This window comes from Anolis carolinensis, chromosome 2 (assembly GCF_035594765.1).
Source record: "Anolis carolinensis isolate JA03-04 chromosome 2, rAnoCar3.1.pri, whole genome shotgun sequence".
NCBI lineage: Eukaryota > Metazoa > Chordata > Lepidosauria > Squamata > Dactyloidae > Anolis > Anolis carolinensis.
The window spans coordinates 45,479,687-45,505,589 of NC_085842.1; the positions used below are offsets into that span (position 1 = coordinate 45,479,687).

Consider the following 25,903-nt stretch of genomic DNA (forward strand, 5'->3'; position numbering starts at 1 on the left):
TTCTTATCTACTAAGAAAGACATGCAAGATGGCACTATTGCTAATACAGTAGAGTCTCACTTATCCAACACTCGCTTATCCAATGTTCTGGATTATCTAACGCATTTTTGTAGTCAATGTTTTCAATATATCATGATATTTTGGTGCTACATTCATAAATACAGTAATTACAACATAACATTACTGTGTATTGAACTACTTTTTCTGTCAAATTTGTTGTATAACATGATGTTTTGGTGCTTAATTTGTAAAATTATAACCTAATTTGATGTTTAATAGGCTTTTCTTTAATCTCTCCTTATTATCCAACATATTCGCTTATCCAACGTTCTGCCGGCCCGTTTATGTTGGATAAGTGAGACTCTACTGTACTAAATTATGCTGCAGCTCTCTTCTTTAACACTTATCCCCAAAATTAAACAAAGCAGAGCAGTTGATCTAAGCAGATACATTATAAAAATTAGGTACTTGTAGTTACATTAACATGCAAAAAGAAACCGCACATCTATAACTCAAGACATTGGTTGTAAATTGCCAGGATTTTATAGTAGGATGTTAAACCTCTATGGAATTGCAACTATACAAGACACTAAAAAGATAGAAATAGTATAAATACTGGAAAAGGCAACACAGAAGATGCTAACACTGGGATCTGAAAATCTGTGATGACTCATGGGCCTTGTAGTCCTGTTCCTAGTACTATTGTGGCAGACGAAGAGGAAAACATGGGGTTTTCGCCGGTTCAGCAAGAGCCGGAGTCCCTTCACCTGCAGGATGTTGATGTTTGCCCTCAAGAATTCAGCCAAACAGGCCTTGGGCAGAACTTCCCTCCGTTTCCCAGGAAGGAATCTTATTCTAGAGAAAGGGGAGTCAGAGAAGCCCAACGGAGGAGTTTACGCATAGCTGCCAAACATCAAGCTGATTAGGCCTGCTTCCCTTGGGAAATTCTAAGGAGTCACACATCTGGACAGAGTTGGGTTTCGCTTCTCGTTCTCTAGGGAAAGAGTTCTGTTGGCGGGAAAACGAGACCCAATATAGGTGTTTGGCGCGAGGGATTCTTTGCGGAGTCAATTGATCACCTTCAGGAGAGAGATCGTGTGTGGACTTCGTACCCCAGTTCCTTGCTTCCCGGATCAAGCTTCAAGCCTTGCCCTGCCTCGCGGTTTTACCGCGGACCGCTTCATGCTTCATATTTTGCCTTGTCTCCAGTCACGGACCTAGTCAAGAATCAAGTTTATTTCCTGCCTTGCTGTCAAGCTTCATTGGACTCTAAGACTCTGTTATTTCCCCACACTATTGCTTGGCAAAGTGTGTGTTTCGGTCAAGTGGATTAAAACTTTGAACTCTAATATAATTTATTGGACAATACATTTTTGGACTATATTTGACCTCATTTGAAAGGTCTGTTTCTGAACTATATTCTTCACTTGTTTTTATTGATTTTATATATTTATTTAATAAAGATATTAGATAGAGACTGGCCTCTGTGTAAGGTTATTGGTGCCCAGCAGCCAGGGACCTGACAAAATCTCTACCTCAATTTTCTTGCATTTAACCAAATCCCATCTCCACGCCCCACCCCAGTCTTTTCATATCATGCTGTGAGACTTTGCTTCTCCTTCCTCCACAATTTCTCCACATTTTCCTAATGCATGCATTTATTGCTATATTTACCTAATGTACACATTTCCCCCACTGATTGAAGTGTATTTGCAAGCATTTTTTAAATCAAAGGCATTTTAGCTGCTCACATTTTTAAAACGTGCAAATTGTTTTGTGCGTGCTTTATTTCTCTGAAACACTCCATAAACCTTAGAGATGCGCTTTGTTCTCAGAACGCCTTGTGACTGCAAAACAAATTTCATAAAGAAAGGATAATTTAACAAAATTCTCCTTGGTCTCTAGATAAGAAATTGATGTTTCTATGCACACCCACATATATATGGGTGAGGTGGACAGTTTCACACTGCATTTTGCATCAAGATGTTTCTGGAAAGTAACTTCTCTGAATTTCAGGTTAAGTAAGAGGAGCCGTTAAACTCTTGTGCCGGCTAAACTGCTGACCTGAAGGTTGGCGGTTCAAATCCGCAGGACGAGGTGAGCTCCCTTCTGTCAGCCCTAGCTTCCCATGCAGGGACATGAGAGAAGCCCCCCACAGGATGGTAACATCCAGGCATCCCCTGGGCAACATCTTTGAAGATAGCTGATTCTCCCACACCAGAACCAACTTGCCTCAATTCGCTTCTGACACAATTTTTAAAAAAGGTCAAATAAGATGCACAGCTATATTCAAGCTGGGAATCATGAATGCCTTGCACATAAGTAACGTGGGGTTAATGTTATGAAATCAGGGTAAATGGATGGCTATATGACCTATTTTAGTCAACATAACAAATACTGGCCACTGCTGGAGGCAGGATATCAGTCTTTGGGAAACAATAGTCAATGCCTTAGAGCAAACCCTGTGTCCCCACGCATTAAGTTACATTGAACATCAACAGAAAAGCAAATAGCAAAGGGAACAACATGAAAGTCAAGATAGTACACAAGTCTCCACTCGCATGCCTGAATACCTGTCCTCATTTCCTTTTGGGGTCACTGACCTGGCCAAAGTAGTACTTACCATTTCAGCCAGTCATGCAGCATCGATTGTTCAATTCATTTTTTTTCTGCATTAGAAATCTCGGACAGATGCTTATGACCTGGGGCACCAACACTCATATCCTGGTTTTTCTCCCATGATTTTATGACTGAATAACTGAACATCTGCTCCAGTGTGGGAGTAATGGTGCAAAGATTACAAATGCTCACTTCTTATCAGTTTTATTTTAAAAACGTTTCGGATTAAAACAGCAATCCTTCACAATGAAAAAGTACCACCAAAGAGAAGCGGGTTTACTGTATATACTCATAAAACAAAACAAAAAAAAAACCTGGGTCAACTTATGCACAGGCCAATGTATCTAAAGTATTGTTTTTTTAAAAGGAGCAATCTCCTCTGAGTGGAACAGCAAAAGGCAAGAGTTCAGTGTGTCCCAGAAGAACCTAAAACAAGCACCAACTCCCTCTACTCTCTCTGCCATAGTAGGGCTTTCAAATGCTTGGGTGGGAAAATGAGGCAGCATTGACACTTTCCCTTCTCAGTGGAATGACGCTTGACTGATCCATGGACTTCTCCATCATTTCAAACTGTATAGTTTTGGTCCCTGAACTTAATTTTTGCCCTCAACTTAAACATGAATATACAGGCAGTCCCTGGGTAACAAACATCCAACTTACAAAGAACTCATAGATGAGAACGAGGGTGAGGCAACAGGAAGTGATGAAAATCTACCCCTAGGAAGAGGAATTCACTCTTGGAAGAGTTATCATGGGGAAAAGGTGTCTCTACTGAAGCTTTATCACCAATCCTTGTTCCCACAACAAGCTTTTTTTTTCCAAAATCCAAATATCACAGGGACAGAAAGTGAGGTAAATCTTCTGAATAGGAGGATAGACAGCAAAACAAACACCACAGGGGTGTTAACCCTTATTTGTGCTATCCAAAGCTTATACAACAACAACAACAACAACAACAACAACAACAACAACAACAACAATTTATTTGTTTATATTTTGCCTTTCTCCATGAGGGGACTCAGAGTAGATTACAGAATATAAACAGACACAGGCAAACATTCTTCAATGAGACGCAAATACACAGCAAAGGCAAAGGTTTCTCCTTTCATTTCCAGCTCTGGAGGCGGTGTTGGTCTCTGGCTCTGGGGAGATTCTCGTCTCTGTTTCCAAGCCAAGGAGCCTGTGTTGTTCGTAGACACCTCCTGGTTGTGTGGCCAGCAAGATTGCTTGGAGCGTCTTTTTGTCTTTTCCCTGATGAAGCAGTACCTATTTATCTATTTACATTTGCATGTTTTCAAACTGCTAGGTTGGCAGGAGCTAGGGCTAACAGCGGGAGCTCACCCCATCCTGCAGATTCAAACTGCAAACCCTCAGGTCAGCAGTTCAGCAGCACAAGGGTTTAACTCATTGCGCCACCACAGCCCCCTAATATATATATTTGGCTGGAGTTAATTTATAAAATGTGCCTGTTTTGACTTACATATAATCTCATTTTATGAACAAACTTGCAGAATCTATCTTGTTTGTAACTTTGGAAATGCCTGTACATGGTACATCTCAGTAAGTATGTATGGCTGGAATGGACAACTGTCGCAGGCTGAGGGGCTGTGTTGACCCCAGGACACTCAAAGGACTGTGATCCTCCACATAAAAAGATCCCATTTCTGCCCTCAAGTGCTCCCTGAGTTGCATAGGATACATGTTTGTGATGTTTTTGCTCCCAAGTTATTGTTGATCCCTTTGGGACCATAGGGGAATTTACTCCCACAGAGTACATTATCTCAACTCAAGCTATATGAGGAGTAATACAATGCACAGTTCCTGGGGAAAACGTCCCATTACAGAACATTTAGGTCTTCATAAGCATGCTCAGGATCATATTGTGTCAATAGAACCAAATTTCAATACCGCAAATACTCTTAACTTTGCATACTATGCACAACTGCTTTTCGTTCAGAACACAAAAGACCATTTTTTCTCAATATGGATATTCATTGTTGTAGATGTGGGCTTGGACAATTTTCCCTTTCCAATCACTAAGGAAAACATCCTTTCATCTCAAAACTATTAATAGTTCCCCATGTTGATCCTGTGCCCGCCACACACACAATGTCATTGGAAAGGTCCCATTTTTCTCAGTCATTTCAAACGGAACTGTGAAGGGATTTAATTCCATGACAGCATACCTTACTTTAATTATGGTGTGAGAGAAATTAAGTATTTGAAACCACTGATTCAACCTGATTTGTCCTCACCAACTACAACTGGTGAGTTATATGCTTGTTATAAAACATAGATCCTGAAGTCTGGATGTTTCATGGAATTGTGGTCACTTTAAAAATTGAAACCAGAAGCTTTCCAGCTCCTCTTCTGGAAAGAGGAAACGGAGGGAGTGGGAGAAAAAAGAAAACCAAGATCTAACACAGCTGCCTGCCTGACTAAGGAAGTCCCGGTGCTATTTGTAGCAGTATGATGTCTACTGAACAAAACAAATGGGACAACAGGAAATTTACACAACTGCAGATTCCCTGCAAATCATTTCTTCCTGCCAAATATCCTTATTAAAAGATTTAGGCTTCAAACGTGCACACAATTAAACAGGAGTAGGTCCCACTGAAATTCTATCTTTTGGATAGATAGAAAACTGCACTTTTAGGGGGTGAAAATGATGCAACCTTTAAGAGCTTGTTGGATTATGGTTTACATCATTCCTTGCAACTGCTTACACTTGCTAGGGCTACTGGGGTTGCAGTCTAGCAATGCTTCTTTTGAGTGAGGATAGGCAGCCAAGGGTTGAAAATCTCTACTTTTGTACACTTTGAGATAAAACCCCACCAAACTTCCAGCTGGCCTTACTTTGAGTTGTCAGTTAAAGAAGCGTAACCTTTATGTATTTGATATCAGCAAAGAACACTTCCTGTTATATACTGGATTTGAGTATATTCGTTCAGAGGTTTTTAAAGAAGTAAAACATAACAAATTTGGGTCACAATACATGCTAGTAAAGTAAAGTAAAGGTAAAGGTTTCCTCTTGACATTAAGTCCGACACTGGGGGTTGGTGTTCATCTCCATTTCTAAGCCGAAGTGCCGACATTGTCTGTAGATGTCTCCAAAGTCATGTGGCCAGCATGGCTGCATGGAGAGCTGTTACTCTCCTGCTGGATTCGAACCTGTGACCTTTTGGTCCGCAAGTTCAGCAGTTCAGCGCTTTAACACACTTAGCCACCGGAGGCCCCAACACATGAGATGGGTTCTGTTAAATTTGCCCATGTTGAATCACTTCAGTGACATGGAGTAATGGGCATTCCTACAGGTTGTCTCTGTTAGGTCCCAGCCAGCTAGGTCCCAGCCAGCTAGGGCACCAAGGCCTGCAGTGTTTCGGGACCTGCACTTTGACATAGATAATGATGAGGAATTTACTGACATTACACCCTCCACAGAGGGGCCTTTACAGCTGCAGGTGCCTGAAAATGTTGATGCTGGAGATTTGTTAATTGGAGAGGATTATTCTAGTCCTCCCTCGCAGATAGAGCCAGATGTGGAAGAAACACTCGGGAACGGGGTTTTTAATCGTAGAGATTTTGTGACTAAACAAAGAAGTGCAAAACAGGAAATCCGCCGCAGCCAGAGACTGGCAAACAGATGGGAAAATGGGTAGCATTCCTTTGAGAAAGTTTTGGGAGTTTGTACTCGCCAAATTCTGAACAGCCCAGATGCCTCTTCCTGTCTCTTCCTCTTCGCTCCTGACCATGCCATGCTGATGTTCCTGTATGTTAAGAGATATGTAGTTTCCTGAACTGTTTTTCTTTGGAACTAAGATGTTTTTGCCTGTATGACCATCATCATACAAGATTGGAGCTGGTAAATTGGACCATGTGGACAACTTCAACAGAAAGGAAGAAACCATGAAAATGAACAAAATCTGGCTACCAGTATTACAAAACTCCAAAATCAAAACAGTAGATGGGAACCAACACAATGAGGACTTGACTGAACAAAGGATGCCCCCAGGCAAGGGACAAAACATTTCCAGTGCCAATTAGGGTGATTAACTGAAACATTAATGCTGGCTCCCAGTGACAAAGAACTCTTGCCACACCTTGGACTCTACACAGATATATATTCTTTCCTTTCCTGACTTAGTTTATCCATACCTCACAACCTCTGAGGATGCCTGCCATAGATGTGGGCGAAACGTCAGGAGAGAATGCTTCTGGAACATGGCCACACAGCCCGAAAGACATACAACAACCCTGTGATTCTGGCCATGAAAGCCTTCGACAACACACAGCCCAGAATCTGTTAAAAGTGTGTTGTTTGGTAGATTCCCTTGCGGTGTCAATAATGCTATTTGGAGAAAGGTTTCTCCGTTCCTAGTTCCTGTTTCAAGCCAAGTTTCCAGTTCCAGCCAGGTCGTGCCATGCCACGACTCTCAAGTAGACCCTGACTTTACTTCAGATGTTATTCCTTGTTCCTGATTCAAGTTTGCCTCATCTTTAACAACTTTGTTACCTTGATTGCTACGAAGCATTTCCAGTGGATAGAGCTCTGTTTTCTGCCAGCCTTGCCTCCCTGTTTAACTTCATGGACTTTGATTTCTTGGGAGAGCTATCGAGTTCTCATTGTGGATTATAATATCGGACCTTTTCCTTCACACAATTGAAACCGTCATTGACTTTCTGAAAAGAACTATTCCTTACTCAGACTCTATACCTAATTTATTTTGAATTTATAATTGTTTTAATAAAGATATAGTGTGTTATATTGGCTCTTGTCTGGTTTTCAAGTGCTCACGCTGCCTTGGGGTGCAACAGTCTCCTACCAAGTATTTCTCTCCCAAAATCCTGCTTCATGAGCCTGGCATGGTTTTTTTTTAAATTAATTTAATAATTTGGAATACCACAATTTCAAGATATCGTCACTTTGTTTTTCCTATCATTTCTCCTTCATAGTAATCTTGGCTTTTGAAATTGTACTACTACCAACTTTTTAGTTTTGTTTTCCCTTTTTTTACCAACTACAGTAAGTTCTAGTGTCTAGTAGTTTTTGGACTTCCACAATTGAGTGTAAGGAGATTGGGAGGGAAAGAAGAGGAGCCCAGATAAGTGGTTTATGCCTTAAAAACAATGCCTTCTGTCTCCTCTATGGATAGTTGAGCTATAGGCAGAAGGAGGCGATCCTTTGTGATGGGGCTAAGTAAATGGAATTCCATGCAAAGAAGATGATTCTACTCACAAAGAAGATGATTTCCCTCACTTTTCCCAGCTCCATCTGATGAAGTCCTAAGAGGGCTGGTTTAGTCAGATGGATATATTTAGCCTGGAAAAGAAAAAGCTAAGAGGACAAATGATACTCATGTTTAAATACATGTCAAGATGACATATTTACATGGATCTCCATGATTGCATCTTCCCCTATGAACTGGCGCGAGCCTTAAGATCCTCCGTAAAGGCCCTCCTCTCGCTCCTGCCACCATCTCAGGCACGGTTGGTGGGGACGACGGAGAGGGCCTTCTCAGTGGTGGCTTCCCGGCTCTGGAATGCCCTCCCTAGAGAGATTAGGCAAGCCTCCACTTTACTCTCATTCCGTAAAGAGCTGAAAACCTGGTGGTTTAAGCAAATTTTTGAATAGAGTCTGTAGACCCTTCAGCTAGGCCCTTGTTTAGCTTTTTATCCACCCTTGCCCACCCGGTATTGGAATACCTGGCACAATTAGCACTTTATAGTTGGCCATTCCAATGCTAAATCTATTTGGATTCATTGATGGAGTTTTGTTATTAGGTTTTAAATGGTGGATCACGTGTTTTCTTGATTATTTGTTATGCACATTTGTTATTGTGTCTAATGTTTTAAATTGCTGTATTTTAACTGTCTGTATATTTTTTAATGTTGGAAACAGCTCTGAGTTCCTTGAGGCGTTACGGTGATATATAAATAAAGTTTTATTATTATAGTATTATTATCTGTCTTTATTTTTGCTGCTCCAGAGACTAGGACATGGAGCAATTGAAACAAACTACAAGAAAAGAAATTCCATCTAAACATTAAGAACTTCCTGTGAGTAAGAGATGTCCAACAGAGGGATATACTACTTCAGAGTATGGTTGAGTCTCCTTCATTGGTGGTTTTTAAATAGAGGCTAGATGACCATTTGTCAGAATGCTTGAATTGTATCTTCTGGCATGGCAAGAAGTTGGATTGGATGGTCCTTATTGTCTCTTCCTACTCTATAATCAATTTTGCTTTCTCACAATGACCCTAATATCATATGGTTCCTGTGCTCTTTGAGAAATCACAGTAGGAGCTGAAGCCAGTCCACTGCCGTTACTCAGAATGCAGTTGCCTTCTACTGTGAGATAAAGGAAAGGATTAATCAAAGCACACTTTTCTGAGAGTCCCTCAAAGCCAGGCAGTCCATAACCATGAAAATATGTCAGATGTCTTGCCCAACTGTTCTCAGTAATCAACTACATACATTTCACCTATTTTCTTGCCAGTTTGGCATGTCCAAAAGACTTTTTGCATGATCCATCTGCTTGTGATGTCTCCATCATTCATCTCAACCATGCTTCTACTGAGAAACTGGCAGGACAAACAAATGGCATAGTATGCAGGAAACCAAATGAAACATTGAACTGTAGGTTGCTGGTGAGAAATAAGGAAATGACAGAAAGAGCTAGACAAAACAGTCTGACACAGAAATGGAAATGGAATCTAAACAGACATTGTATTGTCTTGTCACATTAAAATAAAAACATTTGAGAGCACCAACATACAAGCAATAATAAAATATTGTTCCATAAACATATTTATAAATAGTGGCTGATGATTGCATAGAATGTAGAATACAACAAATATAAGTATCTGAAATGAAAGTGTAAAGATCTTATTACTGATTTGCCCAAAGGCCACTGAACAGGCCCCCAAATATTATTCAGATAACAACAATGCTACCTAGACTATGTTAGATGTAAATGATAGACAAGTTGTGTATCCAGAATGCTTCCTTCTTTTGTGTATTCTACCTTTTTGTATCTGGTTGAGGGGACCCTGGTTTAATAACCTGGATTATGTACCACAGTTAAATCACGGTATCCCAGGTGAGCTGCAGTCGGAGAACAGTTCAAAGAAGCAAGGGCAATAGTACATAACCATACAGTCATATGTACAGTTGCACTGACTCAGATAATATCCTTTGAGAGAGATTCAAATAGTTCTTAGGTGTCCAAGTAAAAAGTCTTCTTCCAGCAGCCCAAAAGCAAATCCTCTCTAAAAAAGCTCCTGCACAGAAAACTATACGTAACTGTTACCAAAACTCCCAGGCTCAGTTAGCTCCCTGGGTGTAACCCAACCAATCAGCTTCGTGCTTTGCATTTTAAGTTAACACACTTACCAACTGGTTTGTACATGCTCTAACAAAGTCTACATAGGGTCCACCAAACACAGTGCCCAAACGCAAATCAAGGAACATGAAGGCACTGCAGACATAACTCAGCCAGAGAAGTCAGCCATAACAGAGAACTTGATGAACCAACCTGGACACAGCATATTATTTGAGATCACAGAAATGCTGGACTACTCTAACAACCACCATGTCAGACTACACAGAGAAGCCATTGAAATCCACAAGCATGTGGACAATTTCAACAGAAAAGAGGAAACCATGAAAATGAACAAAAGCCAACTACCAGTATTAAAAACTCTAAAATCAGGACAGTAAATAAAGAACAACACTAAGAAAACAGGGGAATTCCAGACAAGAAACAATCGGGACCAGGTAACACCACCTAACAAAGGATTCCCCCAGGTAGAAAACAGCCAGGCTTTGAAACTGCAAGGTTTTTCGATGGTAATCTGGGTGGCTAATTGCACCATTCACACTTGCCTCAAACAGGCAAGAGTTCTTTCTCCCACCCTGGACTTTCCACAGATATATAAACCCCACTTGCATAGTTTCCAACAGATTTCACAACCACTGAGGATGCCTGCCATAGATGTGGGTGAAACATCAGGAGATAATGCTTCTGGAACATGGCCATACAGCCCGGAAAACTCACAGCAACTCAATGCTTTTCATATTAGCAGTGACAGTTAAAGACAGAGTAAAATCTCCCAATTCAGAAATCCATCCATAATCATTCAGCCTCTTCTCTCCCCATTTCTACTATTGCTCAAGATGTATTCTGCATTTTCTTTTTTTTTATCTTATCAAACATCTGGAATGTTTTGGAGCAATCTCAGACATTTTCACCTATTCCTTCTTCCTGAAGATTGCCACAAAACAATTTATCCGAAGGGAAATGATATCAGACAAACAGTACACTCCCCACCCAACCCCCAGCTCCCTCTGCCATTATTGTATTTTATTCTAACGGGTCAAGAATTCATTATGGATGGGTGAGCCACAAAGCAGAAAAACACAAAAAGCTAATTGAAATTAGGACATTTCATCTTTCAGAACACACTGTCCATTAGCTTCTCCCAAAAGACCTCATCATTTCAAGGTATGATATACAATGGGGTTAATGTTTCTTTTTTTTTTAAAAGAAACTAATTCTGGTTAACCATAGGTTTTTAACATAGTAACAAAAAACAGACATAATATGGTGCAAGGAAAACCTGTTCTGTCCTGTATATTTGACAGAAACAAATGTTTCCCTGTGGCAATTATTAAGTTAACTAAAAACAAACAATCATTACCCTATTAAAATATACACAAGCAGAATGGATGCTAAGCCAGACATAAATCAACTATTTTGAATTAATAACATTTTGAAAGCACAGACAAGGGAGCAGTTTTGGACCAAGGAAAGGGAACATCCGTTTTAAAACTGGCACAGAGAACCCATGTCTCTTCAGATATAGGTGAAAAACAGATGAAAGATGAAATCCAATAACATGTGGAGGAGCAACAAGTTTAGGATTACCAGATCCGGATCATGCCAGGCCCCTTGTGATGTGAATTCACTGTACCACTCTATTTAAGACTAATTCAAATCTAATTCAACCAAGCGCAAAAATTTAAGTCCACACAGCTCTAAACAGGAACACAATGTAAATGTTCACATTAGTGAGTCTTCCACAATATGATCTGCATTCAATTGTACAAATTACAGTCCACTGTGTAAGAGATTAGTGGGTACTCTTGTTTGGATGGGGAGCTGCTTCCTCTGCATTTCCTCTTCCTGCATGAAAACAGTCCAAAATTATCTACGTACAAATCGCCAATGGTAGAGTACAGAGAAAGAGATAGTGAGCAGGAAGCACACTTCAAAAGGACTCATACAGGAAACACCAGGCTACTACATCACAGATCATGGAAGACTGAATAGATAGGGGTCAGGCTGTTATCTTGTGAATTAAAAACATATATGGAGCCCCAGGAGGTATCTGGGCCATCAACTTACTAAGAAAAGCTTTGGCACATCATGACATGAGATGCTTTTTTCTTGTGCCAGCAGACTATAACCAGTGGTTCTCAACCTGTGAGTCTCCGGGTGTTTTGGCCTACGATTCCCAGAAATCCCAGCCAATTTACCTGCTGTTAGGATTTCTGGGAATTGAAGACAAAAACATCTGGGAACCCACAGGATGAGAACCACTGCTATAAACCTTTGCCATCAAGAGGCATTATTGTACTCTAGGGGGATACAAGATACTACACAAGTGTGTTCTTTAATGGTGCAAGATCTCTGGCCTATGGTCTATAATGTTTCACAATCAAACCATCAAATTTTCTGAGTTTCTCAGAGGTTAGAAACACAACTGTAAACAAGGGCTCAAATATGTCTACATCAAACCAGAACACTGTCACTCGGTGGTCCAAGCAAGGAAGATACTTCATCCCAAAGTGGCAGAATGAGAAAATTCAATTCCTTACCGTCTTGGGTCAATCCAAAAAGTTAGGGTTTTGTTCTCATTTAATTGTTAAATTGGTAGCTGTCTGGAACACATAACCTGACAGGTTGAGCATATCATAGTTTTATGTGCAAGATTTATTCTGAAGGCGTTTTATATTGGAAATAGCAACCTTCTTCCAGCTCCACCAGTAATTTGTTTTGTATTCTGTTTGCTTACTGTATTGTACATGTATGTCTTGATATACAGCTTTCCCTTTATTCTAAGTTTCTTGTGGTTGTAGGAGGGGCTGCAGACCACAACTGCTCAGACTCAGTTTTAGACTTCAGGCTCCATTAGAAGACAGAGAGACTCTATTAGATTTTGGACTGTTAAATACAAAGTCATGTTGCTGTTGTTATAAGAAAGATGCCCTGTGTTATCTGTGCAGAGAAGCTACTTCAAACCTATTTGTAACTGGATTGACAAGTTATGTACCTGTATGCTGAATACATGAAGGTTGTGAGTAAACCAGATATGTTACTTTTAACAAAGTCTACTTGATTTTTGTCTCTTGGGAGCATGATATAGAAATAGGATGTTCCATGGGAGAGTAGATGTTTTTTGGGCAGTGAGAAAGAACACTTCCGAAATTCTGCTGTTTTTGTGCATTGGCATAATCTCTGTTCCTAACAGATCAGAGACAGCTAAGTTATCAGTCTAACAACTGAAAACCAAATTGCCTTGCATGAGTACATGTGGTTATTTAGCACTGAAGAGACAAGTTTTTGGCTCTTCTCTGGAAGATCATACTTTTACAAAAGGTTATGATTTTCAAATGGTTGTGAATGCCATTATTCTCCAAAAGTTTATGGAAATTCTGGTTTTCCAAAAGGTTATGGTGTTTTCCAAAATGTTTGTATGTCTTTAAGACATTGGATAATTGCCCTATGTAAGCTGCCTTGAGTCCCCTTCGGGGTAGAGAAAGATGGGGTATAAATTTGGGTAAATAAATAAATTATGATCCCTAAAAGGTCATGCATTTCCAAAATTTTAGCTATGTACCATTTGATAGGAAGTAGCTAAAATGGACTGGATGTTTTTCCATGCAGAAAAATTAGATGCTAACGCTTAGCCTAGTCATCTCACTGACAGCCTACTTCTCTGTGTGCAGTTTTTTCAATGTATCTTGACATTTATTTACTTGGAATAGGACACCATGCATTGCAAATATGTCATCTGCACTTCCAACTCAATAAGAATAAAGCCACAGCCATCCTAACATTTTCTTATGGTAATTTTTCTTTCCTAAAAATTAAGACAACTTAAATCCTTTTTCTAACAAAATAATTTAGCTCAAACTTTCAATTAATTTGAGTGACTATGTTCAAGCTGATGTTCATTTTAATTACTACCCGGACAGTCTGTTTCACTTTCTCTTTATCAGTACAAATGAGAACAAAGTGGCAGGGAGCCATGCCGTGGGGGTTTGAACAAGTTTCGCAGACGTCTGGGTCTATTCATCATACATCTGCCTCATTCTACTTTTCATCTACAGACCAAGTTTAATCCCATTGGTTCAGTCAGGTGAGAGAGGGCAGCTCATTGGGTTGAAGCACTCCGTTGAGACCAGCATAAAGAAAAGGAGAAGGAAGGAAAGACAGAGAGAAAGATTTTAACCATTTCAGACAATTTGTTTGATTATGTATGCGCTTCACCAAACCCCAACAGTTCAATGATAACACCTAAGAAAGAATAAATATCAGGCAGCAAAGTAATCCAAAGTTGTTTGTGTAATTTTTTTAATATATCTAATATTGTGCATAAAATAAATAGCAAACATTCTCTATTTCGTGTAATTAGAGTTCTCGTCAAATCCATATAAGAAAAATTAAATAAATAAATAAATAAATAATATCTGCTTACCAATGAAAAACTTCCAGTGAACAGAATGGGATTTATTTTTGAGTAGATATTTATAGGATGATGTGGTAAGGCAATCTTAAAATGAAAGGCCTTATCCTGGTTCTATCATCTCGCTGAACAATGGGAAGACCATAGTCCACCTTTCAAATGAGTCACAGAAGGTTGACTCAAGTCCTTTTGATGCCAGAGGCAGAGAAGCATGAACCAGAAAAGTGGCAAATTTGGACCAGCAAGTATTCAGTGTGACAGACACATTCCCAAGAAAAATTAAATTAAACATGCACACCACTCCTTTTCTTTTTGTCCAAACTAATTCTTCCTGGCTTCATCTCCAACAGTGGTTCTTTCACAATACATTTTCATAGTACACTATGGTTCCATTATAAATGCCATGGCGTCATCCCATGAAATTCTGAGAACTGGAGTTCAGGGAAGAGCACTTAAATATCTCACTCAGAGATCTCTAGACTCCTCGGGATTTCACAGGACAGAAAAATGGCAGTTAATGTGGATTTAATACTACTCTCATAACGTAGAATGAATGGCCTCCTGGATTAGGTAATAGATTGTATTTGCCTCTTCTAGACCAGGTAGGCCCTGGACAAAGATAGATCAGTACAATATATTGTTCTGGGAAATATTATTTTTTTCCTCCATAGCAGAAGAGGAGATGTCATCATCACGACCAATCGAAATTGTTTCTGTGAGCTTTGGCTCCATTATTGGCTCTTTACCAAGTGGAAGGACCAATCCCAATGTGGTAAAACACCTGTATAAGCTTAATAATAGTTTGTCCAAATAATAATAATAGTTTGTCCAAATACTCTGTACTAGATCCCCTACTAGCTAAACTTTAGACTTGGATCCCATCCCCAAGATACCTCATTGTGTTTGTGCAGAGGTGGGTACTGTGTGGCCTCTTGGCCACATGCAACTTTTGGAGGACAATAAGTGGCCCTTGGAGCTCCCAAAAACCCTTCCTGACATTGACCCAACACTCTCCCCCACCTCAGCTTCACACACAGAAATATTATCTGAAAATTCTATTTTTGACTAAAATATGCTCTATGAAACACAGATTTAAATTCTGATTCACTCTGATACCGTAAAATGCCTCACCCCACTTATTTTTAAGAACTGCTTGATAGCGAAATAGGCTGCCTCCGAGGGAGGGCTAGCCATCTTTAGAAGATCAGATAGATATCTTTCAGGAATGCTATAATTGTGTAATTCTCATTTAGAATAATAGAATCATGGAGTTGGAGGAGACCACATAGGTCATCTAGTCCAACCCCCTGCCATGCAGAAAAAGCACAGTCAAAGTACCCCTGACAGATGGCCATCCAGTCTCTGCTTAAAAGCCTCCAAAGATGGAGCTTCCACCACACTCCAAGGCAATGAGTTCCACTGTTAAACAGCTCTTACAGTGAGGAAGTTCTTCCTAATGTTCAGTTGGAATCTCCTTTCCTGTCATTGGAACCCAATGCTCCGAGTACGACTAAATGGACCTTATGGTCCATTCCAACTCTAAGAGGCTATAACTCTATGGAATTGGCCAGAAATAACTTCCAGATCCCAGAACACAACCTCATGTTCACCAAAAGGGTAACAAAATGGACCATATAGTGTTGGAAAGAGCTAAAAGATTTCTTCTGCAATAATCAACTCTTGTCTAATGGATCCCCTGTCCAAAGCAACTTAATATTTTAGAACCATACTGGAATATGTCAGCCTACACCAAAGCAGTCAAGAGTCTTGTATCATCTTGAAGATTACATGGATGTATTGTTTTACTGCCTATGTATTGGTTTTCAGGCAATAACATTGAATGGCAAGAGTCTTACAACTTCATCACACCAGCCTGCTCTCTTGCCACCATCACAATAGTGTAGGGAATGGAAACAATCTGGCTTTAAAATATTCATTATCGCACCATTCTGCATTAATGCCACTGCACTGCTTTAGAAATCTATGGTCCCATGATCTGTCTTCCACACAGCCTCAATAACCCCATATTTCTGCCCTGTGCTCTATCCAGTCTATCATTTGGCTGATATTATTTTTTATTTTTGTTTCTATCACAATTTTGCAATTATGGCATTATGATTTTTTTTAAAAAAAGAAAAGAAATAGAAAACAAGAGAAACAGCTTGGGGATTGCAACCAGTAGGAGGGAGGAATCATACCCACTGAAGCCATATGACTGCTGACATATCAAAACTACAGTGGAAGAGAGCTATCATACAGAAATCAATAATGGGAAGATAGCAATATCTAGAAATATTGATGGATTTTACCTGTCAGTGAAAAGGTGTACTACGCGATAACGAGATGTCAAGCAGCAGAAAGACAGACATAGCATCATGTGATAAGTACCAGGCAAAAATGCTATTATCCTGCTGAAATTCCACTTTGCCAGCCTCGTATGATAAAGTCCTTAGATAAGGCCCAAGAAACCCACATTTAGATCTCATAATTTTGGTCCAGTAATTTCACTTGGCTACTTCATCTGGTTCCTTACGAAAATGAAATTGTGAAACAGGCTGTATAAACAACTCATAAACAACGTAGAGGAAAAGTAGAATTCAAGGTAAATAATATATATTTAACAGTTGTTGAATCATTTGAAATGCAGATGCATGTAATCTGAAGTGGGTGGAGTGGAACACAGTGCTCAAATGTGATAAGACTGAGCCCATTATTAGGGGGGAAAGATACCATTGAAAAACAAGAAGAAAGGAAACAGGCACAGAAAACAATGCAGGAAGAGGGACTATTCTAGGAAACCGAGGAGGAAATAGAATGAAACCACAAAGGAAAGGCAGTACAACAAACAGCATGAAACAACTGACCCAAATTACACCCTACGTAAAGTCAGGATCTGATTTTGGAAAAGTCTGCAGGAAAGTGAAACATGTAACACTTGTAAATCAACTAAAGGCTTTAAGTTTCATTTTGGTGCAAAACAAGAAGCAATCTCAGCAGTTCTGCACCTCAATATTCCAAAGTATTAAATCAGGACCACTGTAAGATCTTGATTTAATGCTTCTCTTAAGGAAAGAAAAGGAGAGAACTACTTTTAAGATAAGGAAAAAGGAAATCTATCCTTCCTTCTGCCCTTGCGACACCCAGAGGGCATACCTAAACTGAACACTTAAATGGGTGTGAAACTGACAAAGAAGGAAGCGATGTCCCAGTGTGGACAATCATATGTGGACTCCTGGAACTGCTTTGAGACCTAAATGGTGCTTATCTGCACCAAAGAGGCTGGCTTTGAACCAGTTCTAGGATCCACAGTATCTGCCCTTCCCAACTATGGAGAATTTCCCCACCACAGTGCATGAAGTGCCAGAGTGCCCATCCCATAATCTCTTCCGCCCTTGAATGTGGTTTACGCTAAAGTGTGGTGATACACATTCTCTATTTCAGAGTATCCTGTTTTATAGTATTTAATGTGCATTGCTGTGCATGTTTGCAATGTGAATTATCTAAACAAGATGCCTTCAATGTGTTGTCGAAGGCTTTCATGGCCAGGATCACAGGGTTGTTGTGTGTCTTTCGGGCTGTGTGGCCATGTTCCAGAAGCATTCTCTCCTGACGTTTCGCCCACATCTATGGCAGGCATCCTCAGAGGTTGTGAGGTATGGAGAAAACTAAGCAAAGAGGTAAATATATATCTGTGGAAAGTCTAGGGTGAGAGAGGTCAGTGTGAATGTGTGTAGTTAATCACTTTAATTAGCATTGAAAAGCTTATCTGCTGTCTTCTTCCTGCCTCTGGGGCATCCTTTGTTTAGAGTCGTTAACTGCCCTAGGTTGATTCATGTCTGGAAATCCTCTGTTTTCAAAGTATTGCTTTTTATTTACTGTTCTGATTCTTGAGTTTTTTAATACTGGTAGCCAGATTTTGTTCATTTTCATGGTTTCTTCCTTTCTGTTGAAGTTGTCCACATGCTTGTGGATTTCAATGGCTTCTCTGTGTAGTCTGACATGATAGTTGTTAGAATGGTCCAGCATTTTTGTGTTCTCAAATAGTATTCTGTGTCCAGGCTGGTTCATCAAATGCTCTGCTATGGCTGATTTCTCTGGTTGAATTAGTCTGCAGTGCCTTTCATGTTCTTTGACTCTTGTTTGGGCGCTGCGTTTGGTGGTCCCTATGTAGACTTGTCCACAGCTGCATGGTATCCGGTAGACTCCTGCAGAAGAGAGAGGATCCCTCTTGTCCTTCGCTGACCGTAGCATTTGTTGAATTTTCTTCGTGGGTCTGTAGATGGTTTGTAGGTTGTGCTTCTTCATCAGCTTCCCTATGCGGTCAGTAGTTCCCTTGATGTATGGTAAGAACACCTTTCTTACCCCAGGATGCCCCAGAGGCAGGAAGAAGACAGCAGATAAGCTTTTCAATGCTAATTAAAGTGATTAACTACACACATTCACACTGACCTCTCTCACCCTAGACTTTCCACAGATATATATTTACCTCTTTGCTTAGTTTTCTCCATACCTCACAACCTCTGAGGATGCCTGCCATAGATGTGGGCAAAACGTCAGGAGAGAATGCTTCTGGAACATGGCCACACAGCCCGAAAGACACACAACAAGATGCCTTCAAATTGCTTTGAGGGATCAGTGTAGATGCGCCTAGAGAGAATCAGTGGCGGACTGAGGAACACCGAATTTGACAGCTCAAGGAGATCCCCTGTAGTCCATTACATTATCCTCTATTCATTCATTTGTTCATTCATTCGCTCTCTCACAGGCCCGTAAAGCCTGGCAGGTTTGAACAAGACCCCCTACCCACCCCTTTTAAAGAGCTGCTTCAATCCCAGCCTGAGGGAGGGACTCCACACACTGCATGGAAAGGGGCTTCTTCCCCATTAAGTGCAGTAAGCCCCCCAGCTCTTCTCTTTCTCTCTTTCATCCTCTCTCCTATTCACTCTCTCCTAACAGACTCTTAAGAACAAAGCACATGGAGCACGCGTGTATATGTGTGTGTTGAGAGTGTCCAAAACATATATACACCCTTAACAGCTTATCCTTTTGGAATTTATTTGTTTATTTACCATTTCCCCTCAAAAACATGTATACAGGCAGTCACGTATGTATACAGTCAGTTCTGAAATTGAATATATATATATATACACACACACACACACACACACACACACACACACACACACACAGAGAGAGAGAGAGAGAGAGAGAGAGAGAGAGAGACTTACGGCTGGAGTTATACTTTATATGGAGTTACACATACACACACACACATATGCCAATTGCATGTTTTGGAAAGGGAAAAGGGAAAGTTTAACACCCCTGTGGTGTTTGTTTTGCTGTCTGTGCCCCTCTCCACCTCACTTTCCATTCCTCCAATAATTTGATTTTGAAAAATTTGCCTTGTTGCAGAACAAGGATTGGTGCTAAAGCTTCAGTTGAGACACATTTTCCCCATGATTATTCTTTCAGAAGTGGATTTCTCTTTCCTGGGGATAGATTGCTCTCCTTTCCTGTTGTCTCATCCCTGTTCTTAACCATATGTCATTGTCAGTTGGATATTCGTAACCTGGGGACTGTCTGTACACCCTTAAAGACTCTTAACAGTAGAGAAGTAGAGAAAATTTAAGAGAAACTTTTGAGGGAAATGTGCAGCTCCCTGCTTTGACAAGACAAATTTATTTATTTATTTATTTATTTATTACATGTATTTATACCCCGCCCTTTTCCCCGAGGGGACTCAGAGTGGCTTACATTCTGCCACGAGGGCCAGCAACAAATATACTATAAAAGCAAAACAATTAAAACATGATAAAAACATGATAAAAAGTATACAAAAATTAAAACGCTGCAAAGCAGCGATATTGCACCATCCTCAGTCATTCACTACTGCTACAATTACAGATTTGTGACCCGATTACAACAGCCAATGAGCTTAGACAAACTGTGCAGGGCTGAGCAGGGAAGGGCCATGCATGCATCTACACTGGAGAATAGATGCAGTTTGACACCCTTTGAACTGCCATGGCTCAGTGCTCTGAAATCCTGGGAGTTGTAGTTTTGCATGGTCCTTAGCTTATCCTATCAAAAAGTGCTAGTGCCTCACCAAACTAGTGCAACCATCATTTCACAGCATTGAGCCATGGCAGTGAAAGGAGCATCAAACTGCATTTATTCCACAGATGGACCCCATGAGAATGGTAATTGAACATCAAATGGTCACTGAAGATAGAATTTGTCATTCTGATTAAATCGTGGTTATAGTATTTAGGCTTCAAGAGTGATACATTCACTTAGCCCTCAAAAGGTCCCATGTTGGGGAAAAGGTGGTGTAATCCAATAAAGAAATAAATAGTGCATTGGGGGAGGGGACACCCAGTGTGAGTGTTACATGTATATGTTTTGGGGAACACTCAGTGTCTGTCTGTGTGTGTGTGTGTGTGTATGGGCAAACACTTTGGAAACGTGTTGTCGAAGGCTTTCATGGCCAGAATCACTGGGTTACTGTGAGTTTTCCAGGCTGTATGGCCATATTCCAGAAGCATTCTCTCCTGACGTTTCACCCACATCTATGGCAGGCATCCTCAGAGTTTGTGAGGTCTGTTGGAAACTAGGCAAGTGGGCTTTATATATCTGTGGAAAGTCCAGGGAGGGAAAAAAAAACTCTTGCCTGCTTGAGGCAAGTGTGAATGTTGCAATTGGTTTGATTAGCATTGAATGGTCTTGCAGCTTCAAAGCTTAGCTGCTTCCTGCCTGGGGAAATCCTTTGTTGGGATGCAATGCCAAACACAGTGCTTAAACATGCATCAAGGAACATGAAAGGCACTGCAGACCAATTCAACCAGCGAAGTCAGCCTGAGCAGAGCACCTGATAAACCAACCTGGATACAGCATATTATTGGAGAACACAGAAATGCTGGACCACTCTAACAACCACCACGTCAGACTACACAGAGAAGCCATTGAAATTCACAAGCATGTGGACAATTTCAACAGAAAGGAGGAAACCATGAAAATGAACAAAATCTGGCTACCAGTATTAAAAAGAACTTTAAAATCAGGAGAGTAAATAAAGGACAACACTAAGAAGACAGGGAATTCCCAACAAGAAACAATCAGGGCCAGTTAACACCTCCAAATAAAGAATACCCCCGGCAGAAAGCAGCCAGGCTTTGAAACTGCAAGGCTGTTCAATACTAATCAAGGTGGCCAATTGCAATATTCACACTTGCCTCAAACAGACAAGAGTTCTTTCTCCCACCCTGGACACGGATATATAAACCCCACTTGCCTAGTTTCCAACAGACTTCGCAACCTCTGAGGATGCCTGCCATATAGATGTGGGCGAAACGTCAGGAGAGAATGCTTTTGGAACATGTTTTTCTTTAGATGTTTCCTAAAGTGAGTTGCCATGAGTTTGGCCATAAAGCCCGGAAAACTCGTAGCAACCCACTTTAGGAAACACCCAATATGTGTGTGTTTGTATACACTTAGGTGGCAGCCAGTGCATGTGTTTGTGGGTGTATATCTTTTGGAGGGCTCCCAGATTGTGGGTGTGTGTACACATTTGGGGGAACCCCTGTGTGTGTATATATTTTGGGGATCTCCAAGGCATGTATGTGTGTAAAAGGTTTGGGAGACACTCAGCGTGCATGTGTGTGTGTGTGTGTGTGTTTGGGGGACATTCAAAGCAAGGCAGGCAGCCAGTTTGGAGAAACCAGGAGAGGGCAGAGGAGGGAAACACAAAACACACACCACACAGACAGACACACAGACAAACCTTTTTTAAAAAGCATAGCCTTTTGCTTGAAATTGAGGGCTTTGTTCCTGAAGATCCCCAAGTACAGTAGAGTCTCACTTATCCAAGCTTCGCTTATCCAAGCTTCTGGATGATCCAAGCCATTTTTGTAGTCAATGTTTTCAATATATCGTGATATTTTGGTGCTAAATTTGTAAATATAGTAATTACAACATAACATTACTGCGTATTGAACTACTTTTTCTGCCAAATTTGTTGTATAACATGATGTTTTGGTGCTTAATTTGTAAAATCATAACCTAGTAAAGGTAAAGGTAAAGGTTTCCCCTGACGTTAAGTCCAGTTGTGACCGACTTTGGGGGCTGGTGCTCATCTCCATTTCTAAGCCGAAGAGCAGGCGTTGTCCATAGACATCTCCAGGTCATGTGGCCGGCATGACTGCATGGAGCGCCGTTACCTTCCTGCCGGAGTGGTACCTATTGATCTACTCACATTTGAATGTTTTCGAACTGCTAGGTTGGCAGGAGCTGGAGCTAACAGCGGCCGCTCACTCCACTCCTCAGGTTTGAACCTGGGACCTTTCGGTCTGCAAGTTCAGCAGCTCAGTGCTTTAACACACTTCGCCACCGGGGCTCCAAGGAAAAGCCTATTAAACATCAAATGAGGTTATGATTTTACAAATTAAGCACCAAAACATCATGTTATACAACAAATTTGACAGAAAAAGTAGTTCAATATGCAGTAATGTTATGTTGTAATTACTGTATTTACGAATTTAGCACCAAAATATCACCATGTATTGAAAACATTGACTACAAAAATGGCTTGGACAATCCAGAGGCTTGGATAAGCGAGGCTTGGGTAAGTGAGACTCTACTGTACCAACAAAACCCTTTGTGGAATGAAAAGGCGGGGTATAAATAAACATCATAACAACAACAACAACAACAACAACAACCAAATGGGGCTGAGAAAGCAGCAGAACGGGAAGAGGAGTAAGGCACCCGAGTCTATCCTCTTTTAGACAGACTTTATTTATTTATTTGTGATCCAATTTCCAATTAAGTTGCCTTGTTTTGATATTAAGTTGTATTGTTTGGAAACAAAAACGACTGGGAGGCTTCTGAATGGCTGGTTGCCTGCTATCCTGAAAGTTCCCATGAATCACAAAAGGCAATGCCCACACAACCCGCGCGCCTTCCTCCTCCCCTTGTTCTTCTTCCTAAAGCTTCGCGCGTGGATACCCCCCCCCCCCCCGCGCCAATAAATCCCCCTCCAGGAGACTGACAATGGCTGTGCCTGCCTCTCCCAGCCCCGCTCCCAGCCAAGGGGACCCTCGTCTCCCTTGACGCTGCGGAGGGGCGGCATCGGCACCAGACAACAATGCCCCGGCCGGCACCCGCTCCCTGCCCACGCCCCGCTACCTTGGCTTTTCGGCCGCTTCCACGCGGTGCCAGGGCTGGACCCGCAGCAGGTCCTGATGAGGAGCCTCAAAGGAGCCCCTGCTCAGTGGCGCTTCGGGGCTCTTCCCACCCGCGAGCAGGCGGGCGGGGATGCTCTGTGGCTGCCGCTTCCTCCTCCTCCTCCTCCTCCTCTTTCTCCTCTTCTTCCTCAAGCCTTGCCCGAGTGGCGCTCCCTCCTCTCCTCGGGATGGGCATGGTCTACCCCTCGGTGCCAGCCATGGATCTCAATGGGAGCCCTCTTTGCCTCCTGCGGCTCTCGAAGGAGGAGGAGGAGGGACGTGGGAAAGAGAGAGAGAGAGAGAGAGCCCTGGCAGACACGGGAAGGCGGGGCCCGTTGAAGGATGCCGGTTCCTGCAGAAGGGTAGTCTCTGGGCGCGTCTACACTGTAGAACTCGTGCAGCCTGGTCCCGCTTTAACTTCCCGTGGTTCGCTGCTAAAGGAATCGTAGAGGTTGGCCGTTTCACAAAGTCTTTCCCTTGAAATTCACAAGCATGTGGACAACTTCAACAGAAAGGAGGAAACCATGAAAATGAACAAAATCTGGCTACCAGTATTAAAAAACTCAAAAATCAGAACAACAAATACCCTGTTTCCCCTAAAATAAGACATCTCCTGAAAATAAGACCTAGTAGAGGCTTTGCTGAATTGCTAAATATAAGGCCTCCCCCGAAAGTAAGACCTAGCAAATTTTTTGCTTGGAAGCATGCCCGCTGAACAGAACACCAGAAATGTACGTACCATAAAGTGTGGTACATGGAAATATTGGTAGTAACAAGAAATTCTTGATAGGATTCACAGTTTGTTTGGTTATGCTGGTTTATGATGACAACTACTGTACAGTATATAATAAATGTTCATTTTTTTGTTCAACAATAAATGTGAATTCTTCATGGAAAAATAAGACATCTCCTGAAAATAAGACCTAGCACATCTTCGAGAGCAAAAAATTAATATAAGACTGACAAAGAGTTCTTCTCACACCCTGGACTTTCCACAGATACAGTAGAGTCTCACTTATCCAAGCTAAATGGGCCGGCAGAAGCTTAGATAAGCGAATATCTTGGATAATAAGGAGGGATTAAGGAAAAGCCTATTAACCATCAAATTAGGTTATGATTTTACAAATTAAGCACCAAAACATCATGTTATACAACAAATTTGACAGAAAAAGTAGTTCAATATGCAGTAATGTTATGTTGTTATTACTGTATTTATGAATTTAGCACCAAAATATCATGATATATTGAAAACATTGACTACAGAAATGGCTTGGATAATCCAGAAGCTTGAATAAGCAAGGTTTGGATAAGTGAGACTCTACTGTATATATAAACCTTCCTTGCCTAGTTTCTCCATATACCTCACAACCTCTGAGGATGCCTGCCATAGATGTGGGCAAAACGCCAGGAGAGAATACTTCTGGAACATGGCCATACAGCCCAGAATACATACAGCAACCCCGTCTTTCCCTTGCCTTTGGGTGCAACTCCTAGAAATCCCAGTCAGTTTACCAACTGTTAGGATTTCTGGAAATTGACGGCCAAAAACATCTGGGGACCCCAGGTCAAGAACTACTGGACTACACAAAGAAGCCATTAAAATCCACTAGCATGTGGAAATTTTCAACAGAAAGGAGGAAACCATGAAAATGAACAAAATCTGGCTACCAGTATTTAAAAAACTCTAAAATTTTGTTACATACTGTTATTATTATCATTATTATTACATTTATCTAGCTTTTTTTCTTAAAGAGACTCAAAGCTGTGGACAGTAGTAAAAGCAGGACAATATACAATTTACGAAAACCTAAATGTTGGAATAAAATGAAACCTAGGTAAAGGAAAAGGTTTTTCCCCTGACATTAAGTCTCGTCGTGTCTGACTCTGGGGGTTGGTGCTGATTTCCATTTCTAAGCCAAAGAGCTGGTGTTGTCTGTAGACACCTCCAAGGTCATGTGGCCAGCGTGACTGCATGGAGTGTCATTACCTTCCCGCCAGAGTGGTAGCTATCTATCTACTTACATTTGTATGTTTTGAACTGCTAGGTTGGCAGAAGCTGGGGCTAACAGTGGGAGCTTACCCTGCTCCCCGGATTCAAACTCCTGACCTTTTGGTTAGCAAATTCAGGATATCAGCAGTTTAACCCGCTGTGCCACCAGGGGCTCCCGAATGATACCTAGAACTATGTAAAACTGAATCATAGAAATACAGAGTTAGAAGAGACCCCCTAGATCCATCCATTCCAACCCCATTCTACCATGCAGGAACACACAATCAAAGCACCCCCAACAGATGGCCATCCAGTTTCTGCT

General features: G+C 41.1%; 1 protein-coding gene across 1 annotated transcript in view; it reads right to left on the reverse strand.

Annotated features, from left to right (window-relative positions):
• Positions 1-23,879, reverse strand: part of frmd4b (FERM domain containing 4B) — a 285,193-nt gene extending 261,314 nt beyond the window's left edge. Inside the window, exon 1 of the mRNA XM_016991676.2 lies at positions 23,554-23,879. The gene's annotated coding sequence lies outside the window, so the exon portion shown is untranslated. The remainder of the gene's footprint in view (positions 1-23,553) is intronic.
• Between the last annotated feature and the right edge of the window lie 2,024 nt (positions 23,880-25,903).